Source organism: Anabrus simplex, chromosome 1, assembly GCF_040414725.1.
Source record: "Anabrus simplex isolate iqAnaSimp1 chromosome 1, ASM4041472v1, whole genome shotgun sequence".
NCBI classification, from domain to species: Eukaryota; Metazoa; Arthropoda; class Insecta; order Orthoptera; family Tettigoniidae; genus Anabrus; species Anabrus simplex.
This window is the reverse complement of record NC_090265.1, coordinates 753,438-772,761: the sequence shown is the minus strand read 5'-3', so window position 1 is coordinate 772,761 and position 19,324 is coordinate 753,438.

The following is a 19,324-nucleotide window of genomic DNA, read 5'->3' as shown; positions in this document are numbered from 1 at the left end:
GTAGAGCGCGGGAAATACCAATGGAAACATGGGAAAAACACTTCTCAGCGCTTCTAAACAGGGACAGCAGAGCAAAAGGTGACACCGCAAACCACCCTATCGATCCAGAACACGAAATTAGACTAACCACAGGGGAAGTACAGATGGTAATCAGCAAAGGAAAAAAAGGGAAGTCAGCAGGACCGGACAACATATATACAGAACACTTAAAAAGTACTCAAGACCATTTACTACAGCTTTGGACAGAACTATTCAACAAATGTCTAAATTTAGGCAAAATACCGGAAGTTTGGAGAACGGCAACGCTGAAGATTTTGTACAAAGGGAAAGGAGAAACTGACAACCCCGACTCATATAGAGGTATAGCTCTAGAAAGCAACTTATACAAAGCATTTGCAACTATTGTAGCGAATCGCCTGAACAACGAAATAGACCCATTCATACCAGAATGCCAACTAGGCTTCCGCAAAGGAAAAAGCACGTTACAAGCCGCAGCATGCCTGAAAGAAAAAATTGAAGAGGCACTGAGGCATCCAAGAGGGAAGTACTACGTCGTCTTTGTTGACTATAAGAAGGCTTTTGATATTATCGACAGAGATATTCTGATAGGAAAATTGAAACAAATGATTGGTGACAACATGCTCGTGAGAATCGTTGAGACCATACTAGACTACAACCTAATCAAAATTGAAGATGGAGCATCCTCATCCGGGAAAGTAATTCAAACAAACGGGGTACCCCAAGGAGACCCGCTAAGTCCGCTACTATTCAACGTAGCAACGGCAGATATCACACAGATAATGACGGACTCCCCTGAGACTACTCTAATAATGTACGCTGATGACATGGCTCTGGGATCGAGCTCAAAAGCAGAACTACAGTCGACAGTGATGAAGTTAGAAGCTTGGGCTTCAGATAACAAATTTGAAATTAACCAGGAAAAGACAGTACAGATGGTCTTCAGAAAAGGTGGCAAGGCGGCCAAGGACGACGCTATATCATTAAATAATAAACCACTAGAAATAGTCAAGAAATTCAAATACGTAGGCATCACGTTCCAAACGAGCATGACATCCTTCAACAGCCACGTCATAGACAGAACGACAGCAGCAATCAGAGCCATCCACAATATCAAGAATATTTCTATGCTATCCCTTAACACAGCGATGACTCTATTCAAGACCGCAATAACCCCAATTGTCTCGTATGGAATCGAAATAATATGGGATAACCTGACAATCGGTGACTTGGAGAGGATAGAAAGGGTCAAAGCAAGGTTCCTGAAGAAGGCCCTAGGAGTAGGCAAACTGGCACCCTCCAGACTTGTTTATGTACTGGCACGGGAAACTTACTTCATTGAGGATCTACGACTCAATCTACCACTGCCATCTACCGGCCCATTCCAAGAGCTTCAGAAGAAACTTCTCAAGAAACGCGCGGAAATAGACCCCGAATTCTACGGAAATGACGCCATGATCGATCGAAACTGGACCAAGCAACTTCAAGAGCAAAGACATGTCATAACAAGATATGCAATACATGGCTTCCACCACAAAATATGCGCAAAGACAAAATTCCACAATCCAACAGATGACTGTGTTTGTACACTGTGTAAGGAAAAGTGCGACCGCTACCATCTGCTAAAGTGCAAGAACAGAATAAAGACTCTAACAGAATACAGCACAATGTAAATTGGGACAAGAAACTTAATACTCATTCGAGTGCTCCTTATATAATTATATATTGTCGACATCGGGCAACAATAGGGTCAATAACCTCTTTTCAAAACAGATCGTAAACACATGTAGTATGACTCACCTGGCCATAAGTAAGTTCCAACACACGACGTAGAAACGTGCACACTGCAAATATGTTATAAGCAGGACGATATGGACCCACGGCCCACGTACAAGCGCACCAACACAGGCGCTGGGTACGACGTTTCTCCGTGTCGACGCCCAGAGCCTAGTAACATTTGGTGCCAATAAAGAAGTATAATGTCGTGCACATGATGACAATTCTCGTAGAGACCCAGTTACCGCGTCACCACCACCACAATAATGCCCGCAAACACACACCCATTCATATCGCGGGGCAAAGACGTATATCAGTCAGTCGCGATTACAAGGCACTTGAAACAGCCACAAGATAAACATAAAATAAAAGCGAAAACACAGCTCACATTACCTGAGGTTGAAGCTGATCAATTAAAAATCGGAATATGAATACAGGCAGAGTTTAAACCTGAAAAAAACCCATCGATAATTCAAAAATGCTACTCCGAGTAGAGGCGACTCCATCTTTCTTTCTTTCCTTCAGGTCATAACAACAACAAAGACGTCAAGTCAAGGAGATAAAAGACTCGCGGAAGGAAGGACCATCCGTTTACAAAGCAGGGGCGCTGCCCTCTGCGGTACAGTTTGGGAAATAGTTAATAGCCAGTTTAGTGAAGTCAAACGAGAGCTAATGCAAGCTCTTAGCAATCACAGATAAACCTACATGTTATGAACATGCTAAACGAGCATGTTTCATATGTAGAGTAATAACTAAACTACAAGTTTGTGGGGAACTGCAAAAAGACCTCTACAATGTCGTGAGATGATGGTGTACGGAGTCAAAAGTCATGGTTGTGAGTTTCACTAACAGGAAAAGTCCTCTCAGTTTTAATTACGATACTGCGTTGATGGGATCTTTATGAAGATCACTTTAAGTACATAAGTGTTAGTATAAGGAAAGATCTTCATTAGCAGAATCACATAAATGGGATTGTAAAAGGGTACTGATCTCAGCTCATCGTTATGAGGGTATTTAGGGGTGTTGTAAGGATGTAAATAAGAGAGGCCATATAAGTCTCCGGTAAGACCCCAAACAGAGTATGGTTCCAGTGTATGAGATCCTCACCACGATTGCTTAATTCGAGAACTGGAAAAAATCCAAAGATAAGTAGCTCCATTTGTTCAGGATCACTTCCGACAAAGGAGTAGCGTAACGAAAATGTTTGGGCCGGGAAGACTAGGGAAAAAGTGAGTGAGCCGCTGACTAAGCGGTATTTTTAGAGCTGACAGTACAGAGATGGCTTAAAATGACAATGGTAGAGGAAAAAGTTTGAGTGGGTTTTGAAAAGTAGGAGAGATTACAATATTGAACACGTCAATCATCAAAAGGAACCCCTAAATCTACTAGCCACCGTAGCCGAGAGTTACGTCGTTGGAAACAGAGCATCCATTTTTGTATCGTCACTTTACGAACATCCTGTGTCCTCTTCACATTTCATGTCCGCTAAGCGAGAGTTCTGAGACCCGATTACAATCTCTGTGTGCAAGAAATGAACCCACAATATGCAGCATCCTAGGGGAGAATTTTGGACGTATTCGAGAATATTCGGGGGTATTTGCAAAAATACGATGACTATTTGGACGTTAATTAAAACTGTGATTGGCAGAATGGAACGCCCCGTAACTTATAAGGAATTACCGTATGGTGATAAATCTATTTCCGGAAACTTGAGGGGATTGTGTGTTCGCGTGTGATATTTTGCACCAGTATACTTCATGTTCCTAGGATTTCTTTTTGTTGAATTCTATGCATATTCGCACTCTGCTGATTCTGATATGGTAGAATTTAAGATTTTCGCTTGATTATGATTATGCTCTATTTCTCACTTAATTTTAATTCAGTTAATGGAAAGACAATTTGTATTAAAATCGAGATATACAATCAGACGAGATATGGGAAGGAAGAGAATAAGCCAAAGAATTTGGATAAATTTAAAATTATAGAAACCTTATATGTAAGAATTTGAATAAAATCCAAAATTTATAGATACTTTATAGGAAGGAATTTGAGTGAAATAAAAATTATGCTAACTCCTTATGTGAGGATTTGACCACTAAAAATTAGAGGAAGTGTAACGATCTGTAAACGTAAGAATCGAAGAGCTATTAGGAAACCTAAATGTTTAATTATGAATTCATGAGTAAAATGTAGAAGGGAAGAGTATTTCTTTTTTTTTTTTTTTTTTTTTTGAGCCCAACTTTATAGAAATGGAGCCCTAAGAATAATGAATTATAACCTCCGTTAATTTATTGGAATGAATAAAATTGAAATTTTCGTAAACCATTTAAAAGAATACAGAGTAGGGTTAAATGGTAACGTATATATCAGAATAGGGGTAAATTTTACCAATAATTAACAAGGAACAAGAGAGGCAAAACTAGGATATAAGCTTTAACTGACCCTGTAATAATTAAGAGGGGAATTCCTCAAGGTAGTATTATCGGACCTTTATGTTTTCTTATATATATAAATGATATGAGTAAAGGAGTGGAATCGGATGTAAGGCATTTTGCGGATGATGTTATTCTGTATAGAGTAATAAATAATTTACAAGATTGTGAGCAATTGCAACGTGACCTCGATAATGTTGTGAGATGGACAGCAGGCAATGGTATGTTGATAAACGGGGTTAAAAGCCAGGTTGTGAGTTTCGCAAATAGGAAAAGTCCTCTCAGTTTTAATTACTGCGTTGATGGGGTGAAAGTTCCTGTTGGGGATCAATGTAAGTACCTAGGTGTTAATATAAGGAAAGAGGTTCATTGGGGTAATCACATAAATGGGATTGTAAATAAAGGGTACCGATCTCTGCACATGGTTATGAGGGTGTTTAGGGGTTGTAGTAAGGATGTAAAGGAGAGGGCATATAAGTCTCTGGTAAGACCCCAACTAGAGTATGGTTCCAGTGTATGGGACCCTCACCAGGATTACCTGATTCAAGAATTGGAAAAAATCCAAAGATAAGCAGCTCGATTTGTTCTGGGCGATTTCCGACAAAAGAGTAGCGTTACAAAAATGTTGCAATGTTTGGGTTGGGAAGAACTGAGAGAAAGAAGAAGAGCTGCTCGACTAAGTGGTATGTTCCGAGCTGTCAGCGGAGAGATGGCGTGGAATGACATTAGTAGACGAATAAGTTTGAGTGGCGTTTATAAAAGTAGGAAAGATCACAATATGAAGATAAGTTGGAATTCAAGAGGACAAACTGGGGCAAATATTCATTTATAGGAAGGGGAGTTAGAGATTGGAATAACTTACCAAGGGAGACGTTTAATAAATTTCCAGTTTCTTTGAAATCATTTAGGAAAAGGCTAGGAAAACAACAGATAGGGAATCTGCCACCTGGGCGACTGCCCTAAATGCAGATCAGGATTGATTGATTGATTGATTGATTGATTGATTGATTGATTGATTGATTGATTGATTGATTGATTGATTGATTGATTGATTGATTGATTGATTGATTGATTGATTGATTGATTGATTGATTGATTGATTGATTGATTGATTGATTGATTGATTGATTGATTGATTGATTGATTGATTGATAAAAATGAGCACAATTAAGAAGCTTATATAAACTCTAAATATTTAAATCTTCGCTGAGTTAACAAATTTTTTTTAAATGTACAGTAGTATTAATAATCAGCATTGATTGGAATGGGAATTAAGAGATAAATTCAATAAATTCAATTAAATAAACAAATAAATATAGTTTTAAAATTATGCGAAATTAATTAACAGCAAAGTGATTGAAAGGAGATTATACTCGGTGAAATTAACTACCACAAGGGTAGAATGCTGATGTGTTATGGGCAAATTGATATGATCTTAATATCCTATTATCAATTGTGATTCATATTTTTACTAATATCAGTTTATTTTGTTTGATTTTAAAGTTATATTGATTCGACATTGATACCAGAAGAAGCATTTGAGAATAATGAATACGAGAAATATTCAAAATGCAATTTAAGGAAAGCAAGAAGCACATTTAGTAAATACGTTTTTTATATTCATTTGAAGCAGTTCAGAGTTTTACTCATATCGTGTACTATTCTTTTTCCTGACGTCAAGACTGCTGTTGATAGATGTTTATTGTTATTTATTTCATTGTGCCTGTGTTACCTATTCAATCGCCTATGCCCTGCGAAATAAATTTTAAAAGAACTGTCCTGATATAGCAAAATCGGCCCTGCGAACGTTCCACCCGCGGGATTCGCGCTCCGCTGACTGAGTGACGCCGTAAAAGGGGGCAATATACAGGGTGAAGCGTAATTCGCGCACTCGGGCGTCGCAGCGCGACTCCTCACATGCCAGCAATAAAAAAATGTATCTAACAAAATTTCGTCTTGCGAGTATATCCGGTAGAAAACGGATGTTAAAAAGTAGCAATCTGGCAACACTGTAACCATATGTATTGTAACTACCGCTGTCAGCACGTTCACGTCGTGCTGTACAGTTGGTGCAGTGGGTGGAGTTTTTGGTTGGCATGCAGGAGGTCGATTGTTCGATCCTGGGTAGAGGTGCATTTTTTATTTGCTAATTTCCATCTGACATTACCTACTGTAATACAGTAAGACACCGTTTCTGAGGTCACATGTATCCTACATTTACAACATAATAATAATAATAATAATAATAATAATAATAATAATAATAATAATAATACATTGAGATGCGTACTAAACAGCATGCGGTTACCAGACGCAATGTTGAAAAGCAGAATTATTGGGACCATGGTGATAACACATACAAACTGTAACCGAGTTTGGACATTATTCGCAGAGCACGTTGCTAGGCCTACTGGTAACGTAAGGCCCTAACGAAATGTAATGGACTTGAACGAGGCAAGAATAATAGTTGGTACTAATCTATGGGGTCCACCTCTGTGGTGTAGTGGTTAGCGTGATTAGCTGCCACCCCCGGAGGTCCGGGTTCGATTCCCGGCTCTGCCACGAAATTTGAAAAGTGGTACGAGGGCTGGAACGGGGTCCACTCAGCCTCGGGAGGTCAACTGAGTAGAGGTGGGTTCGATTCCCACCTCAGCCATCCTGGAAGTGGTTTTTCGTGGTTTCCCACTTCTCCTCCAGGCGAATGCCGGGATGGTACCTAACTTAAGGCCACGGCCGCTTCCTGCCCTCTTCCTTGCCTATCCCTTCCAATCTTCCCATCCCTACACAAGGCCCCTGTTCAGCATAGCAGGCGAGGCCGCCTGGGCGAGGTACTGGTCATTCTGCCCAGTTGTATCCCCCGACCAAGAGTCTGAAGCTCCAGGACACTGCCCTTGAGGCGGTAGAGGTGGGATCCCTCGCTGAGTCCGAGGGAAAAGCCGAACCTGGAGGGTAAACAGATGATGATGATGATGATGATGACTAATCTATGGGACCACTGGAGGAGAGTACAAAGAAAAGAGGTTTCACATCTAGTAGATGAAGTGGTGCGAATAAATTCACGCCCACCACGTGGAAAGGGCGCCTTTCAAAGCTGACCAATGAAAACGATTGTTCGTCCATTTCTAGGATCGTAGTATGTAAGTGCAAATGGTTTCTAGAGGATCCACTTCAATCGCTGTTGACGATTAAGGTGCCAGATACCATACCACCTGGACTACATTTACGAAATAAAAAACACACGCCTCAACCCAGGATTGACCACTCGACCTCCTGCATTCTAACCCAAAACTTTATCCATTGCACCAACTGTACAGTACGACTAACTTCTGCTGACAGAGGTAGTTACCCTACATGTGGTTACAGTGTTGCCAGATTGCTACTCTTCAACGTCGTTTTTCTGCCGGATATACTCGCAAGATGAAATTTTGTAAGAGACATTTTTTTATTGCTGGCATGTGAGGAGTCGCGCTGTGACGCCCGAGTGCGCGAATTACGCTTCACGCTGTATATATATAATAAGAGCTTTGTCTGTGCATTGTTCAGAATTTAAAAAGAAGGGTATTTTTGTAACCGTCGTGTCCACAGTAACAAGGAAATGCATTTTTTTATTTTCCGTAATGTCTGTCTGTCTGTCTGTCTGTCTGTCTGTACACGCATCACGAGAAAACGGATGAAGAGAATTTAATGAAAATCGATATGTAAAGTCGAGGAATAAATCCCTATTCTCGGCCTCAAACTATTGTTAGTGCGATAGGTTCTCCTACGTATGCTCTGGCTGAATACCTAAGCAAATTGCTTCAGTCACACGTAGGACGTACTGAATCATACGTCAGAAACTCTCGGTATTTCGTCAACAAGCTGTCAACCATAACCCTTCAGCCTAATGCACTTTGGAGTCCTTGTTCACTAAAGTGCCGATCGACTCGGTCATGTCTCTCATTGAACACATGTTCTCTGAGGACATTACTAAGCTATTTTAAATTTAGACGTTATAATTCTATCTGTGGTGTTGTGAATGTAAGGCAGGTAGGCAGCTCCCTTCACTTCTTCCTTCTGTGAGCTTTGCTTGGTGGTTTCTCTGGGATGCAGGGCTCTATGAATCTGCAAATCGCTGTAACCATTACCATTGAACGTGATTTTGAGTGTGTCCATCTCCACCTGGATATTTGATGATTCACAAATTCGTCTCGCCCTCTTGGCGAGTGTCGTGAAAATGCCTTCCTTTTGTGCTGGATGGTGGTGAGAATCTGCATGAAGATAGCGATTTGTGTGGGTAGGCTTACGATAGACGGTATATCCTACTTCGTATTTGAATATTATTTTAGTTTTAGACCTGTCTTAATGGTTAAACATAATACTAGAATGTGATTCGTCCTCTCTTGTAAGAGTACAGATTATTCTAGAATTCTCCCGCCTCCTTCTCCAACTTTCCGCTGCAGCACGAGCTCTCCGCTGTGACCGCTCGACCCTGTTTCGTTATTTGGCTTACAACGGGACGGCCTGTCTATCAGCTGATACCTGATCCGTGCGTATGCATGTTAAATGTACCGGAAATAAAACAAATCTTCATTTATACTTATATGATACCATTTGGACGGGTACAATATATGCACTAAATAGGCAGCGGGAACATACGTTTAGAATTAAAAAATAGCAATATAATGCATTGTCATATAGATTTAATAAGAGAACTAAGAAATAAATAAATTTTCGTACAAGTCACCTTAAACAGTATTCTCTGTAAATGAATTAGATCCAGCAAATTTATATGTTACTTTCGTCTTGTAGTCAGCCGTCTTGCTGAGATGCCACAACAGTTCCTTCTCTGTAGCTAGAGATCCCAAGTTGGACAATCTCTGGTCGGTCATCGAATTCCTTAAAAAGGTTCTAATTCGTTTCAAGGCATTCATACCGCATTCACCAGAAACTGACGTTAACGGAATAGACAGCATTAAGTTAAACAATGTTGTTGTTTCCGTCACTCTGGAATTCATTATTAAGAATATAAGCTAATAGTTGTTAGGGTTATGATACCGTAACTAATATTGGCGGGCAAGAAAATGCATGTACCTGAAGGGTATTGATGCTATCATTCATTTATTAGGTGTAAGTTTACTATACTTCGTATTTGAATATTATTTTAGTTTTAGACCTGTCTTATAATGTGCATTCAAATTACATTAAAATTATGCCTGAAAGGGTAGCCAATAAGAACACCTTTGTAACTGAGATACTAGCCAATGTGCGCAAGAGGAGACGCTGGTCTGTCTACAGGGCGGAGAAATCTCGCTATAGGAAAGTCTTAGTTCCACATGCAGCACCTACAGGTAGCGTTAGTATTGCTCTATCTGAAAGCTTTGAAAATCAAATGAAACACACCACAGAACAGACAGCGTCTACTTTCGCCTACGTACTTCGTGTCATTGACGCGAGCCCGAGCATTGCCGAAGTGAGACGAAAATAAGTAAAGCGGAGAATACAATAGTGTCATGTATGTGGAAATAAGTAATGTTCTAAAAAGTAATTGAATTAACTAGAAAATACTTCGTTCAGTAAATGTTAAGGTTACACGCTGTCTACCCTGACGCTTCGCCCCTGAATATACTCAAAAGGTATGCCTGAACTACCGCCGAAAGTTTGTGGGTGGAGTTCGGGTTTACGCTGTACATATATAGATTCCTTTACCGGCAAGCCCTAGTGTTTACAGTACTCTATGTCTTCTAGTGTGGGCTGTCTGAGTCCCGCCCTTGGCTTTGGCGATGTGAAAGTGATTAGGATATGAGCGATGCTAGAAATGCCATTCCTCATGCGGCCAACCATCTGAATGGTGTAAAAATGTTGCTCAAGGGGTCGGTTTGTGCAAGCACTTCAACGGGCTTGGATGACTCCTATGTAATAGAGCTGCTGGCTTGACTGGCCTCACCTGTCGTTTCCCTAGTACAACTCATCAGTGATGCCTGATGAAGCCACTGTTGGGGTCAGACCAGCCTTCGGGCTGAATACTCCATATACAACACACACACACAAACACACATATATACCAGGTGTATGCATAAGTTTTTGCCGGTTTGTGGTAAAGAGAACACGTAATTTTCAAGGGATTTTTTTTCAAAGTATTGGCCATCGGCTTCTACACACTTCGCCCATCTTTCAGGTATGTTATGAATACCATGCCAGAAAAACTGCTTGTTTTTGCGGCAAACTATTCGTGGAGCCATTTTCCAGCTTCCTTGAAATTGCTGAAATGCTTCTCTGGGAGCGCGTGCCACATTGATGCGAAGAGGTGATAATCGGATGGCGCCAGGTCGGGGCAGTACGGCGGGTGCGGAAGGATGACCCATCCAAGCGATTTAAAGTTGTCTTTCACTGGTTTTGCTGTGCGACGCGGCGCAAGGTCGTGTAACAAAATCACTTTGCCATGTCTTCTGGCCCATTCCGGTCGTCGTTCGATCAGTGTGAGATTTAAATTATTTGTTGGTGATAGAATTGTGCATTAACGGTTCCGCTGGGCATCAAACGGCCACCGCTCTGGTCCCACCCGACACAAAGCATGGTCTTCTTGCCGAAGCGATTTGGCGAAACCATGTCACACGTTCTAATCGATGGAGCGTGTTCACCACACATTTCCACCAGCAAACGATGACTTTCCACGGTCCCTTTCTTTTGAATAATTAAGAAAACCAATGCGTGCCGCAAATGCTGTTTACCAGGCAAAACGTGAACATGACCACTGATACGACACAGACGCTAGTGTTTGGCGACTCAACATGTGTGTGTTAGCAGAAGCTGACGTATGTGTCAAATTCATACGCTGCGTACTGTTCTCTGGCGCCATCTCTTAGTGAAACCGATGAAGACTTATGCATACACCTGGTGTTCGACACTAAAAACTTCATGTCTGGTCCATATTGAAAGGAGATAGCATACAATAAAGGGAAATCCACCTTTTTTCAATACATAATATGTTGTTAATATAATCACAACATTTTGATTCAGTACCGGTTTCGGAGTCTATGGACAACATCATCAGCTGAAACAGGTTGCGTGAACAAAGATATACAAGTATGTAGTACATATAATAGACCCTTAGCAATAAGTGACATTAATAGTATGAAGTAAAAATACAATGCTTAAATAATATAAACCAGTTATGTGCTTGTTGGTCAAGGTACAAAATGAAAGGGAAGATATTGGCATATGTTTAAAGACTTGATCACTTTGGAATGGTTAAAAGGTCTCAAGCGTAGCACTGCTAAACACTAGGTGAAAATAAAACATGGACATCTAAAAACTGACATAGGACGCAGTCCTTCCACAGATTATTGATAATACAGTAACATAAGTAGGTTTGATGGTGGCTTGTAACATCAACTCATAAAAAGAAGCCGTCATTTGTGAGGTACTCAAAGAAGTGGATCATATTGCTGGCAAATATGGCCAGAAAGTTCTCGATCCAATTCGGAACCTGAAGTATGAGAAGAAAATTTAGAGTTAAAATGAGATGTTGGAAATAGGGCAAAACATTGTAAAGTTAAGTAGGAGACTCACCTCAAACAGCCTGATGTGTGCGTGGAGAGTGGCAAGAAGCAAGTGGTAGAGTTTGCTAGAAACATAGAACATCGTTAAGGGAGAGAAAGGGGTGGGTCAGGAGGGGGAGGGGAGGTGTGATGGATGGGGCGGAGTCAGCTTGAACGACATTTCCGAAAAGCCCAGCATTTTGATACTCTTATTTCAGTTCTCAACAGTGTTAAACTCCCTAAAAATAGCTTGTTTTTTAGATTATACGTCACACGTTATCACGTTAACCTTCCCTACCACGCCCACCTGACTCCCCCCATCCATCACCCCTCCCCTCCCCCTCTTGACCCACCCCTTTCTCTCCCTTAACGATGTTCTATGTTTCTAGCAAACTCTACCACTTGCTTCTTGCCACTCTCCACGTACACATCAGGCTGTTTGAGGTGAGTCTCCTACTTAACTTTATAGTGTTTTGTCCTATTTCCAACATCTCATTTTAACTCTAAATTTTCTTCTCATACTTCAGGTTCCGAATTGGATCGAGAACTTTCTGGCCATATTTGCCAGCAATATCATCCCCTTCTTTGAGTACCTCACAAATGACGGCTTCTTTTTATGAGTTGATGTTACAAGCCACCATCAAACCTATTTATGTTACTGTATTATCAATAATCTGTGGAAGGACTGCATCCTATGTCAGTTTTTAGATGTCCATGTTCTATTTTCACCTAGTGTTTAGCAGTGCTACGCTTGAGACCTTTTAACCATTCCAAAGTGATCAAGTCTTTAAACACGTATTAATACCTTCCCTGTCATTTTTTACTTTGACCAACAAGCACATAACTTGTTTATATTCTTTTAAGCATTCTATTTTTTACTTCATCCTATTAATGTCACTTATTACTAAGGGTCTATTATATGTACTACATACTTGTATATCTTTGTTCACGCAACCTGTTTCAGCTGATGATGGTGTCCATAGACACCGAAACTGAATACAAATGTTGTGATTATATTAACAACATATTATGTATTGAAAAAAGGTGGATCAATCAAATTTCCCGTTATTGTATGATACACCTGGTATGTAGATAAATCAGATGTACAGTATTTCCATTTACTGTTAAATGTAGACATGTCATTTGGTTTGTGCTGTTGGTGTTATAAATGTATACATGAAAATCCTCTACTGGGTCAACAGTGGAATGAAAGGAGACCTCCTCTAGCGGTGACGATAGGAATTTTGCCAGCTGCGAAGCCAGTCGCACTCTTCTTGGGCAATGATTAATGGCTGGCAGATGAAATGAAATGATATTGAAGAGTGTTGCTAGAATGAAAGATGAAAGGGAAAACCAAAGTACCCGGAGAAAATCCTGTCCCACCTCCGCTTATCCGGCACAAATCTCACATGGAGTGACCGGGATTTGAACCACAGAACCCAGCGGTGAGAGGCCGAAGCACTGCCACCTGACCCACGAAGACTCTCTTTAAATGTATATAAAGAGTATTATTTACTTCTTTAGCGAATTGTTCGGATTACCCGGATTTTCAGTCATGTGGATCGGACTCAGTCCCATTTAAATCAGAGAGACGAGATCCTAATTTATTACGTTAACTTGCGGAATGTACAATTGTCAATTTGTAAGAAATGAAGTGTGTTCTCTCATCTCTTCCAGTTCCGTAAAGAATGTCTCCCCACAAGAGTCCCAGACCAACTTTTCGTTTCTAATGGCGAGCATGTCTTCTGCCGCTAATTGATTAATTTGGCGGACGCGGAAGCGCGGTACATACCAAACACCAGGGCTCCGTATGAAACTGTAATAAGAGGTTAGAGAGAAAGATGCGGTAACGAGTTCTGGAGAGTTTCTGATCTTCGGCATTCAGCACGTTCCTGAAGCTCGTTCAGAATGGCGAAGTTAGGAGTTGATGGATGTGCACTAACTTTCACAGCTCCCTAGGTTATGAATTATTAAAAATTATATTTGAATACCTAACAAGACTTGTAATTTTGAAACAGGTGCTCAGTAACGGAGAGATATACTAATACACAGGAGTGTCCTGGCGGTTCAACAGTGCACGATACTCAATATTATCTGCACTAAAATATTCGTGACAGAAATTATTTCCAATAAACAGTACTGTATTCCAAATGATAATATTTCATGCAGACACATTTCCCAAAAGCAAACATTCCCAAAGCATAATTTTTCCAAAGTACTTTACTTAACGGATCTCCCAATAGTAAATTATGGATCTACGACCGAAATATTATTAAATGAATCATTCCGGTTGTTTACTGGCGAGTACATGTCCGGGAATAGTAAATCGTGGTAATTACATTTTTTACGAGCATTCAGCTATCTTTTCAAATATCATGTATATCGAATAATAAACCAAACCCTATGGCACAACTGACCCGAAGGCCCGTGGCGTACCAAGCGATTGCTGCTCGGCCCGGAGGCCTGCAGATTACGAGGTGTCGTGTGGTCAGCACGACGATTTCTCTCGGCTGTTATTCTTGGCTTTCTAGACCGGGGCTGCTGTGACATTACTACGGAACTTTAATTATATTATTTGGAACTATTTGGAAATTTGTGGCAATCTGTGTTTTACACCTTAATTTTAAAATGTCCATTTCCTTCAGTAGCGAGGAAATGCAGCTGGTGTGCAATTGAACGCTGTCTGTTGGCGTGACTATTAACTAAACATTCATCCAGCTGGTGGCGCATCAAGTGGCCACTACACATAACTGCGACAATGCGTCGAATAATTGGTTGTAAATAAAAGACGAGTGATATTTGTAGTCGATAAGAAGAGGGCTTCCAAACCGAATGCTTTTTTGCATTCATCGCAAAGTTTGTAGTGTGATCCTGGCTAAGGATCAAACTTAGATTTAACATCGGTGCAAGGCGTCGACATTTTTTATGTAGTCTTGGACACCTTTTTGTTTTTTTAATGGCCTTTGTAGTAGTTTGAAATTTCACCATGTAACCTTATATTAATCAAGAAGATACTTATTCTGCAACTTCAAATTGAAAGGTCAGATATAATTATTGGCGAATTTGAAATCGAAATTTTACGTATATCTATTTCTTATGTCGGCTATATCGGCATGAAAACTATACTTGTATTTGGTATTAACATGTCATACCTACCTCATTGGGATACTTTCATAACCGTTAGGACTAAATTTTTCTTCAGTTAACATTATTTCTTAGTAAAATTTTGAAGGTACGTTGTGATTCCAATTATTGGTTAAAGTTTACGAAGTTTACTGTATGTGAGGTTAGGCCTAACAGTACATCTTCGAATTCATTTCTACAGTACTTATTGAACCCCTTAGGTCCATATCGAAGGATGCCTACCTTTCTTATCTATCAGCAAAGTTCATGAGATCTGTCTCTTGAGTCGTATCGGGTTCTTCGTCACTTGCTGAGGTAAAGGTAGGGTTCAGTAATTCTAATCTATCTACTCAAATGGAAGGTTTGTTTAAAAAATGTTCCTATTTATTAAATAATATCATGTGGAATTTCTTCTATATCCACGGTATCATTTAACTCAATTGTGTCCACTGGACACCACAATTATTTTACATAGAGGGTCAGAACACTGGTGTGAGCCTGTGACGTAACTGCCTGATGGGCATTCTTACTAGAAACCATTGTCTCAATTATTAATTAAAGAAAGGAAAGTCTGGAAATCCTTAGATTCGGCTTCCATGTGAGACTGCATGTACCATCATAGTGATTCTTTATGGTCCAGCCCTCGTAACACGAACTCTGGACTCTGGGTATAATTAAGGCAGTCCAATCGGTGTGTGCCACACAGTGGTTATACGGCATGGACCCTTAATTGAATCGATGTGACCTGCGACTAAGTCATGGACCGACATCTAAACTTCTTACCTTAAAATCATTGTGGATGATGACCGCAAGGAAAATTATGCTACAGTGGCATATGGCCCTAATCTGAGTCACTGAGGTTGATGACCCCTTGACCATCCAAGTTTCTAAGCTGAAGGCTAAACACAATTAAGTTACATCGGTTGATGACCAAAGTTTGCACTTTACTATCCCCAACACATTCACTGCTCAATGAATCAAAGTTAAATAATACAACAATAGCAATGCTCACAATACTTTGTGGCAGTAAAATCCATTACCTTCGGATATGTCCCCTTAATTGTTACGTTAACATTTACACATTCCCCAGAAAACAAACTAAGATTTCCAGAATGCATCTCCAAGTTATTCGCTTGATTTAAAGTTATTTCAAAATGCGGTTTCACTGAATTTAATAATTAAATAAATTGAAATGATTTAATGAAATCTTAAAGAACAACAAATTCTATCTCCGCGAACTAATGGTTTCTTTACAAATTCCTACGCAGTTGTAATGTAAAAATTTTAATTCTGTGATGTTTATCTGTTGATTCCGATAGCTGGAAAAGAACTATTACATCATTCATGTCCAGTTTATATCTTGTTTCATGACCTCACACTTTAAATCTAATCTAACCCTAGCCATTATTAACACTTGGATAACCCTAATAATCTATGTATAAACCAAAAGCAACTCGCCATATAATTACGATGTCATATCTCGTCATAACATTTATAAAGTTTGCGCACCCCTCACAGACAATCATCACTACCATCACTCTATATTTTGGACAACCCTGAGTTTGGCTAATCTTTTTCATTATATTCTAAGTCCGTGGTATCAAATGCATATTACGTTCCCAATTAAACAAATGTTACAGTATCTAATAACACACACGTTATTACCGGATGATTTCAACTAAATCCAACATTTAACGTTATCCCCTGCCGAGAAATGCAGTCTCAATTCCATGCGTAACACACTCCGCATGTCCCGTTATCCCCGCGGCGAACCCCTAACAGCTGACGGCATTTCGCCCCAAGCCCGCTTGGCAGTGACATGAGACATCTGGTCGTTCTACCTGACTGGCTTCTCAGAATGCAACCTTTAAACTCTGCCGACATAATTAAACAAATATGATATTTCTAACCAACAAAATGCACATAGATTACACTTCAAAATGCCCACACTTATTGTACACGTCGCAAATTAATACCGCCATGGATTCCCTACTTCTACTTTCCATCCCCAAACATTATACAAAACCTTCCTCGGGCTTCCACAAGTCCCGGCTTCATTGACAGGTCTTCAACCTGATTCGCAAATCTCATCTCGACTCACACAACAAAACTAACCTGTGTTTTCCAACTCGCGACTATCACTGACAAAAGAACTGGAATAAAATTCTTACTAGAATCCACGACGTCTAATACCGCACAGTGCTTTAATAATGAATAACTTCGCGTAAAATGATATCGTATTTAATAACTGGATTTTCACGAAAATGACTGAAAAATTCTACTAAATCTTTTTATATTGTCAGTCAGACACAGTTTAAATGGGCCTAGAAAACGTTTCACTCCGTGACCAAACTCATCACTCTATATTCTCACCCGACAGCGCGCTTCCAATCGATTGAAAATGAGTAACCATGGATTTCTTATATTCTTTACATCAAAATTTCAGACAGAAAAATTTTACGTCGAATGAACATCTTAATTTGACATCACAAAATATAGGCAATATACACACGGAAATGACGATCTGCACTGGACGTAGTATCACTTCGAAACTCTATTTAATAACTTTTTACAACATGAAACGGCACTCGCAAGACTTCAAAAATTTATCCAAGTGGAAAATAAAACAAATGACCCTTATTTCGTCGTATTCTGACATTTACAAAAACCACATAGGGGCGACCAACTGCGTTGTATATACCCCTTTCAAATACACATTTTAGACATCATGAAACAAGATATAATAGGTGGTAAGATGGTAAGTCACATACCTTACGTTACGCCATCGGTCATCATTGGGCTCTCCAGCGACCCGATCATTTTTATTTAGCCATTTTTACATTTTTGGCTGTACAGATCATCTTTAATTCTTCCTGTTTTCTGGAAATAAAGCATACAACAAGAAAATACCCTTCATTTGTTTTTATTGAGCGCACACGGTAGACTGTAATTATTTCCGCACACGAATTACTTTCTTCATCCACTCCAAATTTATTCGGTACCTTGACCGTCCTATTTGGTACAATTATTTCCACTCAAAAAACTATCTCCGCATGGAGTCAAGACCCCAGCCACATCGGCTGAAATATGTTGGTTGGACTTAATCTACTTTTGTCGTTCGATTTTACAGAGCAGCTCAAACCTCTGTCTTCCGCCTCGTGATACAAAATGCAGGGGGTTTCGTCATGGCGTCAATTCTTATTTATAGCAGCTATCCCCTCTCTCCGGGCATTTCCCCTTGCCGCCAAGAAAATTTCTGTAACTTTTCTGACTTAACTAAACTGTAATTACAAGAGTTTTGAAGGTGACTACATACTTGTTACATTTCCGGCAGTAGTGTTCATGGACATTTAAAATTTATACATGTTCAATTTGTGGGATAAATGACCTCGTTTGATAGGCACTATATTTTCGACTTGGCTTGGGCACGCCATATACACGCGCTCTTCTGAAATAAGTCACAAAATTGACTTAAGATTCTTCCGCCGTTGACACGTGCGACTGACGTCACGTATCCCAGAGCGTCGGACAGAAGGCAGCCACCCCCTTTCCACGTGTCAGTTCCCTGCTATCAAGAATCAAACTTCTTATCCAATTGACAATTTAATACATAATATTCTTTGGGCACAAAGGTTCATTATGTAACATTTACATTCATGTAAACGAAATCTCAATATTATTCGCTGACTTAATGCATTGCTCACGTTTGTTTGCTGATACTGTCATTTATTTTGATGAATTGTTTTCCATTCCGCTCGTTTAAAACAAAAAAATTGTTGGTGATGAATGATAATTAACCTATGACTATGGACGTGTGATCTTTAACCTCATCGACTGAATTGATTCTTGTTCATCTATTAAGTTAATTATTTGTGACTTCAGTACATAATTTTTAAGAATAGTTGAAATTTTATTTCTCCACATCTTGCTCGACTTACATATCAAGCAGTTATAATTTTGGGGTCCCGGAATTAAGGCAGTTTAATCCCCTTTAAAGTTAAATAATTTTCTTTCAACAAATCTTAATTAATTTGTTTATTTATTAATTTATTTTCAAGAACTAAGTGTGTTTGGTTACGTAAATTGAAGTACCTCATTGTAATTTTCTCACTCTAATTTGACCATGCTAAGGTTCTCGTCCTGATTTATCAATGTTATTTCGGAGTATGTCGTGCTCCTCATTGCATGAAACATCGCTGAGAGAGCTGAAGTGTAATTTTAAAAAATTAGCTCCTGGCCTTTTGATTTTAACCTTGGAATGGGTGGTTTAGTACTGCTTCCAGGTGTAATTATTGACACTGGTAAGTAATGAGAATTATCGTGAGACCGCCATCTCACCGTCAGATAGCTCCTCAGTTGTAATCATGTAGGCTGAGTGGACCTCGAACCACCTGGCCGGGAATCCAACCCGGGGCCGCAGGCACGCTACCCCTACACCGCAGGACCGGCAACTTCTAT